General features: G+C 33.8%; 1 pseudogene across 1 annotated transcript; it reads left to right on the top strand.

The window, feature by feature from the left end:
* The first annotated feature begins 275 nt into the window (after window positions 1-275).
* LOC124839497 (uncharacterized) lies at window positions 276-14,179 on the top strand (annotated as a pseudogene). Its single transcript, XR_015785843.1, has 14 exons — window positions 276-705; window positions 786-832; window positions 2,571-2,835; window positions 3,061-3,404; window positions 3,521-3,806; window positions 3,917-3,984; window positions 4,311-4,562; window positions 8,219-8,294; window positions 8,568-8,644; window positions 8,753-8,802; window positions 9,041-9,125; window positions 12,683-12,781; window positions 13,053-13,396; window positions 13,818-14,179. The product of XR_015785843.1 is annotated as an uncharacterized LOC124839497 (transcript).
* Window positions 14,180-16,267: the final 2,088 nt, after the last annotated feature.

Here is a 16,267-nt window from a genome sequence, read left to right as displayed (position 1 = left end):
TTTCTTTTTAATAATTCATAGGGAAGTATTATTTCAACCCGCCCTAATTAGCCTTGATTAAAACCAAAACGACAGGTTGTATCATGTCGTTTTATCGTCTCACCGAATTACACTGTTGTCTTGGCAACCGTGGAAAAGGGGCAGTGCAGTTCTAAGGTGAGTTTTGCTTCTTCGTTCTGTAGTTCAATGTTGGTAATAACTAAAGAAACAAACAGCAAGCTTTGCAAGATTGAATTTTGTCTTAAAGTCAACAAAATTTTCATTTGGGTTGTAAACTTGAAATATTTCTCACTTCACTGTCACACTCTAATTTCATCACACTTTGAACACTTTTATTTATTTATTAAGTTCAATTTGACAAAATGTGTTATGTTAAGTTCAACTGTTATGCGAGTGTATCTGTATTGGTTTTTTATGTGAGTGTTTGTGAGGGTTTGTGGATGATGTATTGGACCATCTTTTATTATTCTTAGTTTCTCCTCTGTTATGCAATTTTCATTGTTCGTTTGTTTTCTCTTACAATTTGCAGCTTCAATCTTGGGAAATTGATGATGGGCCACCCTGTAAATCTTCTGCATGGAACTGTTCTCTCCAACAAATTATATTTCAGTGACTTTCCCAAGTTGTTTAAACAAATAAGATATGCTCATACTGGAAAATTTGCCAAGTTTCTTGAGTTTAATGGAGCCCCACTGCCTTTGCAAGGTTGTCTTAAGGATTTTTGTTTTTTGAAATTTGTTATTTGTTTTCTGTTACTGTGCTTTATTTGGAGTTAGTTTTGACAGGCAGTGGGGACATAACAAATCATGTTGCGAACTTGTTTAACCATAAGGTGAGATACTTAACAGGTCCTTTTTGTGCCACGATATTTAATGATAAGTTGTAACTGATAACTATGTAGGAAGGGAAAGAGAGGGAGAGAGGTTGAAAGTCAGGGAGAAAGAGAGAAAGTAACTGCAAAAATCCTGGAGGCACACACTAACTGTCATTATTATGTCTTTTCTCGGGTGCTCTAATAGAGGTTGTTGGATATCTATGGATGATGATATGAGCTCATACTTTTCTTTTATAGAACATAGGTATGCAAAGATATCTCTATATAAATTGTAAGTTTTACTAGGTTGGCATCCCAAGTTATATCAATCATTTGCAGCATGCCCAAAATATAATTAAAAATAAAATAAAAGATACAAAACATAGTAGAGAGACTATAGTAAAACCCACTGAAGTAGAGAGCCTATCAAAGTTAGATTACACCTATCCCCTTAGAATTCATATATAATAAAATCCGGAATGGTATCTCATCACATACTACACTATATTCTAAATTTATTTATGAGAAACTTAAAGTTTCTTTTTGTCACTCACATGCATTTTTTCTCTTACCAACTCTCCTAAATATACAAGAACAAGCCCTAATATACAGGTCATAACATACATAACTTGACCCTTTCGCAAAACCCATTGGAGTTTTAATATTTTGAAAGTCCCATATCGACTAGAGATAAGGCGAATTTATAGTATATATGTGGGTGTAAACCTCACCCTACAAACCAGTTTTGTGGAGTTAAGTTAGGCTTAAAGTCTACTTCTTAACATGGTATCAGAGGTAGGTTAAAGTCTTTCCTAGCGAGATTTGTGTTTGTTGGGTATATCATTTCACCCACTATCGGGCCGCTAATGGACCACCCATTAATGTCTAGTCTCACGCTCGATATGTATATACCTCGATGTAAGGGGGTGTATTGGAAATCCCACATTGACTAGAGATAAAGCCAGTTTACAATATATACATATAGGTGTGTTGAACAAAGCATAGGCTTTTAAGTCTTGTGCTGAAACTCACTTTAGTTATGAATTGCAATGGTTACAAGGAATGAATTCCTCCTATGTCCTGACCACTTGGTCACAAAGGTTTTGATATTGCAAGGACCAATATTAGTTTGTTAGGTGCATGCTCAAGATTGATTTTATATTCATAAAAATAACATGCTTAGTGGTAAAATATCATTCTTAATGGTTGTTGGTTTTACTGTATGTTAGAGATCCCACATCTACTAAAGGCATGGTCAAAATAATATATATGTGTGTGTGTGCATATGCTTACCTCATAAGCTAGGTTTTTCTTTTGAGTTAGGCCTAAATCTAAATTTTAAGATGATATTAAAATATATTCTAATGATTATTTTTGGGTCAATCGGGCCACTTTTTATTAGGCCTTCATTACACTACATATAGATATCTAGTCTTGTAACATTTGAGATGTCCACTCCTTAGTATGAGGGGTGTGTGTAGGAAATTTCGCATCAACTATATTTACCCTCATACCTTGAGCTAGTTCGAGACTTGAATTAGCCATAAAGCCAATTTTTAAGAACGCATAACTAAATATGCTTCTATTGTTTGGATCTTAACTTTTTCCATTCGATGTGGTATGAGTTTTGTGTTTATGTCTTGATGAAATAAAAAAATTACTAACATTAAATCAATCTTGGTTATTGTATACTTTTTAACAGCATTATTTGTTGCTTATTTTGTTTTGGCCCTAAATTTTATGGTTTTATTGTTAGATTTACTTTAGTAATGGTGGAGAGTTGAATGGTATTCCTCATATACAAACTCTTAGAGAATTTCCTAGGGAGGAGCTTTTTGGAAAAGTTGTCATGGTCAGATTTGATTCTAACATATTAGTCAAGAGAGAGTGCGACTTGAAGAATGAATCAGATTCTAATGCAGTATATACAATTAAATATTTGCATAAAGCTGGGGCAAATGTCATCTTGGTCAGTGATTGGAATATGAATATTCCAGAACATCACACAGATTCAGTTACAGGTACTTTCTTAAAGGCTTTTTGTTCAATCCTTTCCGTTAGTTGCCATGTTTAGCTAGTATGTCATCAATTGAACTGCTTATAGCAATTCTAGTTTTATAATGGGAGGAAAGACAGAACAAACTTACTAAAAAGAAACTTTAAACTATGTGGGCAATGGAATTAACAGATGTCATTTTTTATGTAAGGAGCTTCCATATTGGATGATTGATAATTTCTTGCTGTAGATTTCTTATCAGAAGTTCTTCAAATACAAATTGTTCCACTCCATGCCATGTATTTTAAGAAGCAAGCAAAGATGAATAGCCATGAGAAAGAGAATATCCATCTTCTTGAGAATCTTTCTAATTTCAAAGAGGAAGTTGCTAATAGTTTGGAGTTTTCTAGAATATTATCATCAGGAGTTGATATCTTTGTCAACGACTCCTTCTCCAACTGTCATAAAGTTCTAGCCTCTACTGTTGGTGTTACCCGTTTCTGCTACGCCTGTATAGCTGGTTTTCATTTTGAGGAGAGGCTTGATCAACTGAAGAATCTTGCAGAAGCCAGCACAAAGCCATATGTAGCAATTGTATGTCCCTTTTGCTGTTAATGTTATTTGTTATAATTAATAACTTTTACATTCAAGAAAGTTTCAAGTACTTTTATTGATAAATTTGTTCACTGTTTGTTTCTCTTGCAATCCAGATTGGAGGGGGTAATCTTTATGATAAAGCAGCTTCTTTTCAGTTCTTAGCTTCCAGATGCCAAGTGTTTGTTTTTGTGGGCATGATGTCATTTCAAGTAATGCACGCATTAGGAGTATCAATTCCGTGTGATTTAGTTGACCATCAAGCAGTTAATGAAGCTCTAGATATAGTGAGACTTGCTCAAGATAGAAACGTGCAGCTTCTGTATCCAAAAGACTTTTGGTGCCAGAAAAAGAGTGATCCAAAGCAAATGCAATTATTTCGTTCTCATGGAATTTTGGATGGTATGCTATTCTTCACATTGATAAGGGATTGTGTTGTGCTACTTAGATATTCATGTATATATTACTTGTGTTCAGCAAATAAAATTAATGCAGATTTGATTTTGATCTAGATTGGGTACCTGTGGACCTAGGACCTGTATCATTGGATGAAATCGACTCTACACTTAGAACTTGTAAGGTACATTACTAATTTGTTTATACATAGGCATCAAGCATAAACTACAATTGGTTTATTTTCTTAATATATATTAAAGAATCTATAGATAACTATGTAATTGGGATTGATTTAACATTTCTGCTCTGGGAATCTTTTATTAAAATGAGCATTTGATTCTTTCATCTTTTCTGCTAATTTTAGTTGTAATTTGTGCATGTAATCAATATCATGCAATGACTTTAGGTATTGATAATGAATAACTGTTTTCATTCTAAAAAAATTTATTATCTATCGATTTTGAAATGTAACAAGGAACTAGATAACATTTTTCTTTGAATCCATTGCAGAAAATAATTTGGATTGGTCCTGTGAAATTTGATTATTCAAGTGAATACACCAACGGGGCTTCTAAATTGGCAAGAATTCTAGACAAACTAGGCCAAAACAACTGTGAAATAACAGTTGTTGGGACTATGGCAAGCAAACTAGTGAGACAGGAAAAAAGTTCATTGTCCTTTATAAATATCATTGAGGATGCTTCTGTTGTATGGGAATTTCTCAAAGGAAGAAAGCTCCCTGGTGTTATGGCTGTCGACAGGGTATGCCTTGATAAGCACTATTTTCTATACCATTCTCTTCCACTAAATATTTCAGGAGAATAATTCAATGTATGCTCAAAATATTTTAATTATCAAAACTACCTTGCATGTCTCTTGAACTTGCATTGTTAGGATTTTACCGCTGGAATTTATAGAGATGACTCTAGTTTCTTGAGATTATGTAATTTATATCATTATTTTTGTGAACTTTTTCTAACAAAATAAAACATGGCCATCTGAGTCCATTATTTTAGATACTGGGGAGAGGAAACCAATATATATGAATGTTCCTTAAAAGCAAATATATTTGTTGTTTAATGAACTTATTACTAAATTAGACAAAATTTGGTGTACAACATATTTTTGAATACATTTAAGTGATAGAAGAATTAATAAAAACATAATTCTTTTCCACAGCATGTTGGAATTGTTAGGAACCAAAAGCAGAAATCCTAGCACAATATCACTGTCTCTATTACAAATAGTGTGACTGAAAGGAATAATATTTCTTCACAACAGTTATAGCAATCAAAGCAACATGGTATACAAAATTACCCTAAAAAAAAGCACTCTAAAAAAACCAGATACACAGATGCTAGAAAACAAAAGCTAAAAAAATCCCAATTACCATTGAGGACCTACTCCTTAGGTCCTTACTCCTGAACCGCATAACTAACTAACTAACTACCCGGTTCTAACTGATTACAGTGTAGCGCCTTCCTTCTATAATAGACCTAGAAAGGTTGTTCCCCTTTCTTCTCAGTCCTAGAGCCATTCCTAACAGAGATAGTATATATAGTCATTATTGTGAATGATTGTGTTATAGGAACCAAGTCATAGATTAAAACACATTCTATTGGTAAACCTTGACCTTGATTTTTTTTTTCTCCTATGGCTACCTCAAATCCCATCCCTTTCATGCCCCACTCTTTTCCTAGCTCTGTCGTTGAGAAACTGGATGACTAAAATGATTTTTGGCAACATCAAAATTGAACCGTTACGAAGTGTCACAAACTTCAAAGGTTTGTCGTTAGCACATTGATTCCTCCTAGATGTCTCACTGATCGAGATCCTGATGTGATAATTTCATTCCTGAATAGTAAGTTTGGGAAGTTCAGGATCAAATGTTACTTAACTGACTTCAATCAACACTGTCAAAATCTGTTCTCTCCCAAGTCATTGACTCAATTCACTCATATCAAGTATGGAATAAAATCCATGAATACTTCCACATGCAGATGAACGCACATGCTTGTCAACTTCACATTGATGCCATCATAGAGAAATTCAAAGAGAAAAAGCTAAACTGAAATTGGAATTTGCTAGGTTTGATATAGTTTACAAAAGAAGGAAAAAAAAAGGTAGTTAGTACAGTTGTAATTACATAACTGTAACAGACTATTATAGATAGTCTTATTAGGAGGTGAGTAGGGAGTGTTTTTGGGGAGGAAAGGAAGGAAAAGTTCAAGATTATTGTGGACAGTGTGTTAGAATTCCAAGTGTGAGTCTAAGTCCCACATTGAGTAGAAATGAGAAAGTAGAGCATCATATAAAGATAAAAACCAATTAACCCGTTGCCTTAAGGTTTTGGATAAAAAGTGGTGTCAATTCCTTATGTGGTTGGGTTTAGGTCTTATTGGTGTTGTATCTCCTTAGTGAACCTCCTCCTCGATAAACCCAACAAGTGGTATCAGAGCTTGGTTAGACTCAGATGACTACCATGGTCCCTGTATCAAAAGTCTTCCTAGCATGGGTCCAGGTAAGCGTGTCCCATTCCCATTAAGATGAACGACAGTACAAGAAGGGATACTCGTGGTTGGGAATGCTTTCGTTGGAGGGGGAGTGTACCAATGTGGAAAGGACTCACCCTTGAAGGGGGAGATTGCTTGAAAGTAGAAATGAAAAACTAGAGCACCAAATAAAGATGAAGACCCATTAACCCATTCCTTTAAAGTTTTAGTTAGAGAGTGATGTCAATCTCTTATGTGGTTGGATTTAGGTCTCATTGGTGTTGTATCTCCCTAGTGAACCTCCTCCTTTATAAACCTAATAGAGTGAGGTTCTCTTAAACAATCTCTGGGGAAAATATGTTGTAACATTCTAAGCCATTTTCTGCCTATTACAGAGAGAAAGGGGAGACCTCAAACATAACAAGTAGCATCACTAGTCACCAGGGAGGGCAGCCTACCACATCTACCCAATCCATGCCTCCTCCACTTACTGAAGACTATATTCTAGAAGTATATCTATAACAACTGCTAGATACTAGAAAGACCACTGAAGGTGACATAAATTTTCAGATATTGAGAATAGCTGGGAATTTTCTACTTGCATTATAAAGAATTTCTAGAATTTCACCTTGAGGACAAGGTGAATCTTGATGGAGGGGGTATTGATAGGTTTGATACAGTTTACAAAAGAAGGAAAAAAGAAGGTAGTTAGTACAATTGTAATTACATAACTGTAATAGACTATTATAAATAGTCTTATTAGGAGGTGTGTAGGGAGTGATTTTTGGGAGGAAAGGAGGAAAAGTTCAGGATTGTTGTGGAGAGTGAGGTTCTCTCGAACAACCTCTGGGGAAAATATGTTGTAACATTCTAAGCCATTTCTATGCATATTACATTGGTAGGTGCAGAATTGAAAATAAAGCAATAAAGATTTACAAGACAGAGTCTTGTTTCCAGTTGTACTTTTCGTGATTTTATCAGAGTTTTTCATTTCAGTTTTAACTCAAAATTAAATACAGAGGCAGCATTTATAGAAGCTTCCCTTAGGGTACGGTTGTGCAAAGGCTGAAACAGAGAAGCAATTCTTAGCAAAGAAGAGAATATTCTCCAATACCAAGAATGAAAATAGAAAGAAAATAGATTTTTTTGATAGAATGAAAGATCAATACATACGAGAGCACTCTCTCTCCTCCAAGGCCTTTCCCTTCACAATTGATTTCTCCTTTAACAAAGAACTAATGCTCAATCTACAAAAGTGACCAACTTCCTCTCTTTCTCCATACATCCTACTGTCTATTTAAGTCACAACTAACTATCAATATCCTAACTATATTAACTAACTAATTTCGTAACAGAATGTAACTAACATATAGGAATTAGGAAGATGAGGTCAATATTGATATTTTATCATCAATGCAGTTAACTTATAGTATGTCGTTTAATCATGCTAATGAAACTTATTAAGAAGTGGATTTAAGCCTAACTCAACCCCACAAAATCAGTTTGTATGGTGAGGTTTGCACCCCACTTATATATTATAATTTGGCCTTATCTTTAGTCGACGTGGGACTTCCAACATACCCCCTTCACGCCAAGGTATAGACATCTCGAGCGTGAGAGTAGAATTAATGGATGGTCCGATAGTGGCCCAACAATGGGTGGAACAGAAGGCCCACATAGATTTCGCTAGGAAAGGCTCCAACCATGGCTCTGATACCATATTAAGAAGTGGATTTAAGCCTAACTCAACCCCACAAAACCGGCTTGTATGGTGAGGTTTGCACCCCACTTATATATTATAATTTGGCCTTATCTCTAGTCGATGTGAGACTTCCAACAAAACTGATCTTGCTTTAAGCAACTTAAAGTGTCTGAACATTATGCATGATTGATATTATTACTGCTTATGGTAGTTACATGTTTCAGGGATACCCTTTTGAGATCAACTGGAGCAGCATTTATTCTGACCCAACTCAGTCTCTGGTTGTGGATATTGGAAGTGGTATTTTTTTAAATTAATGTTCATTATGCTTGTAGCATATAAAACTTTGCAACTAGAAACATTTCCTAAAGTTCTCATGCACTATAAAACATACAGTTGATGTGAGTGCATTGTCATTACATAAATTTTTCTGTTAAGTTTAACCTAAAATCCTTGTAAAAATTCCCAAATTCTGTAACAGAAAAAGATGAAGCATGGGACTCAGAGACAGTAGATTAAATAGAAAACTTGTGCTACTGGTTTTTCCCAAATATAGTTTGCTCTTATTTACAGGCAATGGGCTTTTCCTTCTTGAAATGGCTAGAAGGAGGCAAGATTTAAACTTCCTCGGTTTGGAGATCAATGAAAAGGTTCCCTACTCGTCATGTCCTCTTATCTCTCTTCTACCCTGTTTTCTATTTTCCGTACTAGGCTTTTACTTAATAATTTTCTTATCTTCCTGTTAACATCTTTTTCAGCATGTCTTGCGCTGCCAGGATTCTATTCATCAATATGGCATAAAGAATGGGTAAATATGTTGCTTTCATTGTACAAATTGATGCAGTATCTTCGTTTTTATTGGATTCAATGAATCTAAATTTTATCTTAGTTCAACATCAAGGAATGACACACGAACATTCTGAACTTATTATAAGCACACATGCACTTATGATCGATCATGTGATTAATTAGAGTTCCTTCGTGGTTGAAATTTAATTCCTTTGTTAAACTTTCTTAGCTTCGGTTTCCTGTTTTCTCTATTCTAGGTACTTTGTTGCTACCAATGCAACATCAACATTCCGTTCTATTGTTTCTACTTACCCAGGACAATTAGTTCTTGTCTCAATACAGGTCAATAAATTAAATTTTGTTATATTTTGAATTATTACATTACGTTGAGCATTGCGGGCCTGTTCTTTGCTATTGATTCTACTATGTGTGCACACTTTTGTTGAGTGTTGATGCGCATGAATTGCTATCATTGCACCAATGAACGAATTTGCAGCATGCTGGCCTTGATAATTAAGCACTATAAATGGAGAAACCAGAAATAAAGATTTTGCAGGGTCTATAGTAAATAGGACAGTTATTGTTTTTTGACAATTCTGTAATCAGTTTGATAGTTTTCAATATTTTATTAGGGCCAAGCATAACTGCCTAGGCAGTTATGAGAACAGCAGGGAAATAGTGAAGGGGAGGGAAAAGGCAGATTAGATGGGAGAGGAAATCTGGAAAGGGAGAGACCAAGTTCTTGGTAACTTGGAAGATGTGTATTGTCCCAAGTGTTGTTCTATTTCAGTTTATGTGTTCTGTTGTGTTATGTGTAATCTGGTAAATTATAGACCAAATCTTGTGATAGTAATTTAAGACAATTTTTGTACAAGTTGGTTTCTAACAACTGGTATTAGAGCTCTATGTTCCTGGAGACCATCCATGGTGACAACACGAAGCATGGATTTCAAGGGTGGAAGCATTGGAAAGGGGGTTGGAAGGCTTGTTGGCAATGCGGGAGCTAATGTGAAAAATGCTGAACAATTAAATGAAGTGTAGGCGAAAAATGTGAAATATGTGCGAGACAAGAGGAAGAGAACATCCACCTTATATTGCTTTGAGTTACCATAGATTATCTTCACCTTTTTATACCTTCCTTTCGTCTATTTCTTTTGTGTCCATTTCTAAATCTATTAGTGATGCCTTAGCCCATCCTGGTTGGCATAGGCCATGCCAGATGAACTATGTGCTCTTTAGAATAGTAGAACTTGAGAGCTCGTCCCACTATTGTCTGTGAAATCTGTTGTTGGTTGCAGATGGGTTTTTGCTATCAAAGTTGGTCCTGATGGTACTATTGATCGCCTCAAAGCTCGACTTCTAGCTAAAGGCTACACAAATTTTTGGATTGGATTATGGAGATACTTTTTCTTGAGTGGCAAAGATGGTTTTTGTTTGTTTATTTCTAACCATGGTTGCTCTTCAATAATGGCCTCTTTATCAACTCAATTTCAAAAATGCTTTCCTCAATGGAGATTTGAAGGAAGAAATATATATGGAGCAACCTCTCGGATTTGTTGCTTAGGGGGAGTCTTCTGTATTGGTATGTCGCCTTTGCAAATCTTTATGTGGCCTAAAACAGTCTCTTAGGGCTGGTTAGGAAAATTTAGCAGTGTTGTTCAACAATTTGGTATTGCTCGAAGTGAGACAGATCATTCAATCTTTTACCACCACTCAAGTGTTGGATGTGTCTATTTGATAGTATATGTTGATGACATTGTTCTTACGGACACTGACCACCATGGCATCTCCTAGATGAAACAACATGTTTGCCACCATTTTCAAACCAATGATCTTGGCAAACTCAAATGTTTCTTGGGTATTGAGGTAGCACAATTTAATGATGGTATTGTTATATCTCAAAAGAAGTATGTATTGGATATTTTTTAGGAATTTGGGTTTATGAATTCAAAAACTGTTGACATATCCATGGATCCTAATATCAAACTCCTACCAAATCAGGGGGATCCTATTTCAGATCCTAAGCAGTATAGACAATTGGTTGGGAAATTAAATTACCTTATAGTTACTCATCCTGACATTTCCTTTGCAAATAGTGTGCTGAGCCAATTTATTAATTCCCCATGTGAAGATAATTGGAATGCAGTCATCCGTATATTAAAGTACATTAAAGGATCTCTTGTAAAAGATTTGTTATATGATTCCAATAACCATACAAAAATTTTTTGCTATTTAGATGTTGATTAGGCTCGATCTCCTTCTGATAGAATATCTACTTTTGGGGTATTATGTTACCATTGGTGGTAACATGATCTCTTGGAAAAACAAGAAACAAAGTGTTGTGGCAAGATCTAGGGCAGAAGCAAAATATAGAGATATGGCCTCAGCCACTTGTCAACTTGTTTGGCTTAAACAATTGCTTAGAGAGTTACAATTTGGAGTTATCACTCAAATGAAACTTATATGTGAGAATCAAGCTACTTTTCATATCAATTCAAATCTTGTTTTTCATAAGAGAACCAAACACATTAAGATTGACTGTCATTTCATTCGAGAAAAGATTGTATCTGGAGACATCAAGACTGAGTTCGTCAACTTAAATGATCAGTTAGCATATATTTTCACTAAGTCTTTAGGAAAACTGAGAATTGATGATATTTGTAACAAACTTGGTACATACGATTAATATGCACAAGCTTGAGGAGGAGTGTTAAATATATTGCATTTTATATTAATTAGGAAAACATAGTCCCCATGTTAATTATGTTATTTTTACATATTCATTTGTATTTGGGCTTAGCCTACATTCTCATTATTATAAATACATTGTCCTATGTGTATTTTCTACACAAGGAAGACTAGTCCTATACCTAGTTTTACTATATTCAATATCTTGTTTTATTTCAGTTTATGTGTTATGTGTAATATGGTAAATTATAGACCAGATCTTGTAACAGTAATTTAATACAATTTCTATACTAGTTGGTTTCTATCATATTGACCACCTTTTTTTGACATCATTCATCTTGAGGCATTTTATTTATACACACTATTATCACCAATAAGCAATTTCTTTGGCACAACTAATTGTTTAGCAGTCAGCAAGCTACTGTGGGGATGTAATGATGCTGTTGTCATTGCTGCCAATTCTCTGCTGCAACCTAACTAGTTTTTGTGATGGAAAGTTGTCTTAGTTGCAGTCATTCCTAACCCACCTTAGTTGTGATCTTTTTGGAGCTGTCTTAATTGTAGGCTCAAGGATGATGATTTAATCTCACATTGACTAGAAATGTGACTTAAATAGAACTTATGAAGCTTTTTCGGTTCTCACCTTACTAACTAATTTTTAAGGGTTCATTTAGATAAATCCAAATCCTTCGAGTCTTCTCCCTACATTTTTCTCACGACCATCACTAGAAGTTTCATGGAAGCTTTGATCATTCTCTGCATATTGACTGACTGAGACTTGCATACAGTAAAATAACTACAGGACTAATTTTGAACCATTGTTTGGTGACACATATAACTCTTAGTTATATCTGCCAGCCTGATCATTCTAGCAATATTACTCTGCTAAAGCCAAAATTACCATAGCAATTATTTGTGGCCTGATTTTGCAATTTTTCCTGTTCGTATTTTCTCACAGGATATAAAATGTTCATTGTTTGATGTCACAACCTTCCTATATGATTGGTTAACATTTGAGAAAATTTGCTATCACAATAAGAACTAAATTTTTTTGGAAGGACAAGTTTTAGGGGGCTCCAAACTTATTCCTTATGGTAAATGAGGTTCTATGAATTTAAAGCAAATTAGTGGTAATCACATTTTCTGTAATTTTCTTCTTTTCTCCGTCAACTGCTTAGCCCTAGTCTCTATTCTGGCTTTATTTTCTGCAGTGTCCAAACCCCGATTTCAATAAGCCTGAGCACAGATGGAGGATGCTTCAGAGATCTTTAATTGAAGCAGTAGTGGATCTTCTAGCACCCAATGGGAAGGTAATTAGACTTTGAAGGAGTTCTACTAGTATTTCCTCAATCAATGTGCAGTTGATGGTCAGGTCTTCCCCATTAATCCAAAAAACACAATTGCTTATCAGATCTGAGTGGGAAGCCAACAAAAAAACTAGAAAAGTATTTGTTTTATCAGTATTATATTTATTGTGCCTTTTTGACATTTTGTTGTCCTGAGTTGTGACTTTACTTGAATTGTTTGAAAAGTTTGAGTTTGTTAATACTGAGGCTTACTTAGACTATTGACATTGACCAGATCTATCTGCAATCTGATGTAGAAGCCGTGGCAATAAGAATGAAAGAACAATTTTTGAGATACGGCAAGAGTAAGCTTGATTTGGAGTATGGACAAAGTGAGTGGCTTGAGGAAAACCCATTTGGAGTAAGATCAGATTGGGAAAAACATGTTTTAGAGCGTCAGGCCCCGATGTACAGGATGATGTTTTCTAAATCATCTGGTACTTAAGAAGTTTAGAGTTGCTAAGGATGTAATCCAGAAATCTGGCTGATGCATCAATTCTTCAAAGGGTTACTAATAATTTGCAGAATCTATCACACAGCTAATGATTTCTCCATGCCGGGGCTGTGATGTATTTGAAGGTAATAGGAGCATTACACATTTCCCTTTCAATTTTGTCTTGAATAAATAGTGAATTTCGTTCATAAAATTTCATCTTGTTATTGTATTAGTTCTTGAAACTAAGAAAAACTCAAATAAGTACTTGAAATATTTGAGTTTTGTTTAAGTTCCTATAGTTAACTCTCTTTTTGTCATTTTGATCCTTAGATCCATGACTGAATTGATAATAATAACATATGTTCTGAGATCAAAATAAAAAGAGAGATTAATTTGGGAAATTTAAATAAAACCTTTAAACAATTCAGGGACTTGTTTGAGTTTTCCCTATTTTCAGGAATTAGTGACAGTGAGATACAATTTCAGATACTAAATTGGTAATTTAACTCTTTTATCTTTGACATGAACTAATAACTAATTTATTCGTCTCAAGTATTCTTCCAGCTTTCCAGGGATGAACTTCCTAACAGTTTGGAGAAAGCAGTTGAAAATTATTGATGAGAAAAGTCCAATGTTTCATAAGGGATTCCAATGTTGTGGAAAATATGATTTACAATGTGCATATGATTCATTAACTCCAGGGTAGTCCCAAGGACTCGTTTGAAAGATTGGCACTGAAATCAAAGCTGTAGCTCAGAGGACCAAGATTAGCATTGTTCATGTTTGTAAAGAAGTTGTACGAAGCTTATAAAATTATATTTTCTGTGCATGGTATTATGGTATGATCTTGCACGCAGGGACATGTTATTATGGTCTGAAAGATACAGATTCGTGAAGGAAATACAAAAACAAACGCTTTTAGATGACAGAGGTTATGAAAAAAATATAAAATGGAGAAAATTTTGTTTAATCTGTATGTATTCTCTCAATAAAAAAAATCGTTTAGACATGACTTTTAAAATAATTATTATAAATTAATAAATCAGCATACAAGTTTTAATTTTTTTTGGAAAATTTTATGATTTATTTCTAATCTTGTAAATAATTTATAATTGAACACAATATCCTTAACTCCCACTTCCAAATCTACTAAACCAATCTTATAACTTCTAAGTATTAGCAGAAGAGTTAAACTTACAACCTCTTTCATCTAATTTTTCAACTTTACCATTAAGTCTACTTTATATCTATATAATGACCTAATTTCCAACAATTTAAAATTATTTTTTACTTATAACATAAATAAGAACAGTTCTTGACATCATGGTCATTAAGACCCTATTCCAAAAAAGATTTAAAATAGTTAATAATTTCAATAATTTAATTTTACACTTTTGAAATATAAAAAATATTTGGATATTAAGAGCTTCATAAATAACTTTTATTTTATATTGTTGTGATATTGTAAAGAGAGGAATATAAAACATACTGTAAAAAGTGATGTTAAAAGACTTACGAGAGGCACTTTTTCTACCTTTGTTTTTATTTCTAGTGGAACTTGCCAGTGGCATATAAGCATAAAATAATGTTGATTTTTTTATTAGGTACTTCTTCCTGCACCCCATCAAACTTCTTCGAACACCCATTTAACAGGATTTTTCTTTCCGGAAAATGCTAAACTAACCCGGGAATATTTTTTTCAGAAGCACTCATTCCACCCTTATTCTGGATTAAAATTTTCAAAGCATGCGATGGGTTGTAGGAAGATATTTGATAAGGTGTAGAAAGAAATAGCCTTCTTTATTTTAGATGGATAAAATTAAATTCAGCTAATCAATTAGGTTGTTTCACCTACACATCCAATCATTTTATTCTACATCTCCAAAAAATTTTAAAATTCCAAAATTGTTCTTTGCGATTAGAAAAACCTTACATCTCCCTTTTTTTTATACTTTATCGAATTTTAAAATTCAATAAAGAATTTTTTTCATCAACTTTCAAAATTTGATTAAGAGTTTTTTTTATTGAATTTCGAAATTCAACAAAGCATTTATATGTTTTCTAGAAAGTTCGTTTTCGAAATCCTATTTCAGAATACATTTCACACGTTCCAGAAATTTCGGAGAGTTCTGTAACAGGTAATCCAAAAATCGTTCTTAAAAATTATCAATATTTTGGGGGTGCAGAAAGAAATTGTGGAGGTGCATGTAGTAAAAAGCCCAGAACCAAATCCTGAAGATAAAAGAAAAGTGACATGCTACTGCTGTACAAGTGTTCAGGGAATTTGATTCACTTATCAAAGCAAGGGCTGATGGTATATATATATAATAAACTCAGTGCACCTCAGTTTTTCTTAAATTGGAATAACATCTTAATCAGTGCACCTCAAATAGATGCTTCAAAGGTGGGAAGGGTAGATTTTTCAAATTCTAAAGTCATCCTAATATGTTTACTTTTTTAGTTATGTTTCAAAATCCATAAAAATAATTTCGTTTTCTAACTGCATCCAATGTTTGGTCAATAGCTATTAAAATTAGGTCAATAAAGAAAAATTTTAGAAATGTTGTCTTGAATTTACAAATTCATCTATTTATATATAATAAGACATAATTCCTAACATAAAAGACATCTCCACAACACTCATTTTGATATACCAAATAATATGTTTTATCGTGTTTAACAATATTATCTGGGATAGAACAATTATAAGATGATGTCTAACACATTACAAGACCTTAACAAAACTTAGACGAAGTTGTTGAAGATTGGACAAAACACTAGATGCATATCAAACAAATATTGTTCGTGGTCTTTTGCAGTTTCAAAAGAAGACACAAGATAAAGACTACAAGTGTGCACACTAGGGTATCATTATGATGAAAGAACATCTAAAAATTATAAGTAATTTAAAAATCCCCAAAATCATTTTGACATAGCATACCCATCATTAAAGTTTGTAGTTTATATGTTTAACATGGTACTCTCAAGAATAGAGAAGCAACATACAGATACAA

Source organism: Vigna umbellata, chromosome 4 (assembly GCF_029865625.1).
Source record: "Vigna umbellata cultivar VRB3 chromosome 4, Vumbellata_1.0, whole genome shotgun sequence".
Lineage (NCBI taxonomy): Eukaryota > Viridiplantae > Streptophyta > Magnoliopsida > Fabales > Fabaceae > Vigna > Vigna umbellata.
Note: the sequence above shows the minus strand (reverse complement) of the source record. Positions and strands in the feature narration are given on the sequence as shown.